The following is a 3132-nucleotide window of genomic DNA, read 5'->3' as shown; positions in this document are numbered from 1 at the left end:
TTATTGGAGGGCAGTTGGATACGCCTTCAGAATAAAATAACTTTTAAAACAAATCAGAAATTAAGCTGGGAACAAAACTTGTAAATGACTTCTAGCTAGATTAAAGAATTTTTTTTTATTTTTTCTGATTTTTTGAAACTTCTGCTTCTGCCATTCAAATGCCCTCTTGGACTCCTTAAAACAATTATTTAGAAAAAATAAATAACGTTCTTCTGATATGAAACGCTTCCAATATTAGGATAGGTAACGACAGAACAAAAAAAGTCGACTATTTGTATCAGTCGATGGATATAAAATTTCTCCTTTGGTAAACCTAGAGTTATCATTTTTATTTAAAAAACCTAAAGGGAAGTTTCTAAGAGATCTGTCAGAGCATTGCTCGATCGAACTTACAAGTGTTGCTATCTCAAGTTTGTTGTCAAAACTATATCTTTATTTCTGGTCTACATTTTTTAAATCTCGGTCTAGGATAGAGGTAGTTCAGAAACGAACCGGTAATCATCTGCATTCTACCGTTTGAAGGCGATGATCAACTGAAGCTTTTGGAGAACTTCATCAACAAAAGGTAAGTGAAGACTGAACCACTTATTCTCAAGTCATATATATTCATTTTTCTATCCTTGAGACGTTTTTCGCATAACTAATTAGACTAGCTTGCATGGACAAGAATTTTGAGTCGAGAACTAATTATTTAGTTTACAAATTTATCGAAATATAATGACTAAGCTTAATGAACATTTGTTTATACTTGATCAATTTCGGTGGAGAACAATTTATTGTTCGGAACCAAAATCATGATTCAAGTTTATCATCCGAAAATAGCCTGGAACAGTGATATGTGTCATTGATGTTATTCGGAAATGTTTCGAATTGATTTAGAGAAATATAGAACTACTATATTCGGAGTACAAGATAGTTTTATCAGTCTTACAAACTGAGAAAACTGTTATATGTCTGAAGTCGTATTACATGTACTCGTACACGTAGCGGGGTAGCTATATATATACTTACAGATTTGTGTGATACGCATATTCGTATGCACATTATGGGAAAGCCAGTTTGTTTCGTGATCCGGATAGATATTTATATTTGTATACAAACCATTTTGGAACTGTGGTAAAGAACCGGGTTTAAGTATTCAAACTAGTATGCAAACCAATACAATTTTATGTTCCTGAACCAGTTTAGTACCCAAACCGGTACACAAACTGAAAAGGTTATGTGAACTCCGGAACTGATAAAGTCAAGTTTTCCAAACCGGCTCGCAAACTGAAATTTTTTTGTCAACTCTGGAACTCAGTTTTGCACCTAAGTTTTCATACCGGTACGTGAACTGAAAAAGTTCTGTCAACTTCGAAACTCGGTTTTTCTCATAAGTTTGCAAATTGGTCCGCGTACCATGACTCAGCCGATTCACGAGCGACTCATGTATTTCTACTTTGTGCATTTACAAACTATGTCAATTGTGTTCAGATTCAATTAAATTATTTCTATGAGATGATTTGAATTTGATCAATTTCCTAAAAACACTAGACTCATTTTATCACATGATTGTGACTCAAGATCAATGTCTTTGTGTTCATGAAAATGAGTGTTAAGCTTTTTAAGTTCAAACCGGTTAGTTTTGGCTAACCATATTAGACATAGTCTTTGTACATTGTTCGGTTACGGTTTACCTAACCATATTGTATATCTTGTTTATGTGAATAAGATTCAAAGTTTTCATCTAACGATGGATATTGTTTGCTTGGTTCCAAAGTTATCTTAGCTTAAACCTAAAACAACCTATGCTTTAAATGTTTATATAAGAGGAACTCGTGGCAACTGAGATCTTTGAATCCTGACACTACTTTTTGGTGTGTCCTAGTTGTATCTAGAGTCGTCCTCTCCAGAAAACCTTTTAGGGTTTAGCGACTATCAAAGACTTCATGGGGATTCGTGAATCCAGGTCCAGCTATCTTTTATGTTGATAACTTGAGTATCCTAATCTTGTTCGATTGTTGATTTATCACTTGAACAAGATAGATAGAAATCACATAGTTCTCTTCGTCCAAACTTTGTGATTCCACAAGTTTTATACTTGTGAGGTGAATAATAATCTATGTTGCACTTCGGGTTGCATAAGTCCAGATTTTGAGGATAGCTAGACTTCTGTCAAATTGCTATCGGTTTTCATCACCTTGATCTTACATTTGATCTGATCATCTGTTTCGATCGTATTTCAGGAAATCAATTATATACACTTAATCTGTGGTAGGCAGATTTGGTTTACAATCTTCAATTAAGTTGAAGAAACTCTTATTTAGTGTGACGTCATCTACGGGAATCAATTGCGCGGAGTCCTGCTGGGATTCAAGATGCGTAAGGAGCGTGGCTGTACCTGAATCAGTGGGAGACTGAGTTCGGGCTCGACTACATTCTAGACCGAAGTTAATTGGTAGTAGGCTAGTGTTTGTAGCGGCTTAATACAGTTCGGTGTTCAATCTGGACTAGGTCCCGGGGTTTTTCTGCATTTTCGGTGTCCTCATTAAAAAAAAATTGGTGTATGTGTTATTTTTTTTCCGCATTATATTGTTTATCTTTATAATTGAAAAATCACAGGTCGTGCACTGATCAATCATAGTAGATACGTCTGACATAGTTTTGTTGGATACGACTTGATTGATCCTTGGACATTGGTCTTTGGTACCATCCAAGAACTCTCTTTCTGATTAGGTTCACGGATTCATTTTTGTAAAAATTTTAATCGCATGAGAGATAGAGATATAACTCTAGACACTTTCCTTGATTGAGTTTTAACTCTCGGAGTTGTGTTGAGTTTTTCCATACAGATTGCCTAAGAAAAAGTTGGTGGTGTATTTCAATATCACCTAATTCCATAGTAGAAACTCAATCCACGAACCTCGAGGACAAGAGAATAAGGCGACCAATTCGACAATTCTAGGGAAACCCCGGTATTATACCCAAAATTTGACACCACAGCGTGACATCTATCTAAGCCCTAGTAAACCCCTGGGGCCTGCTGCAGAGTCCACGAGTGAATACGAATGATCGTCAGTACATGCGCGACACATAAGCAAAGAACCTTTTTTGGGCACCAATACTCCTTTTTCGAGGGGGACCATGATAACT

The sequence above is a fragment of the Papaver somniferum genome, chromosome 11, assembly GCF_003573695.1.
Source record: "Papaver somniferum cultivar HN1 chromosome 11, ASM357369v1, whole genome shotgun sequence".
In the NCBI taxonomy this organism is placed as follows: domain Eukaryota; kingdom Viridiplantae; phylum Streptophyta; class Magnoliopsida; order Ranunculales; family Papaveraceae; genus Papaver; species Papaver somniferum.
This window is presented reverse-complemented; position numbering follows the sequence as displayed.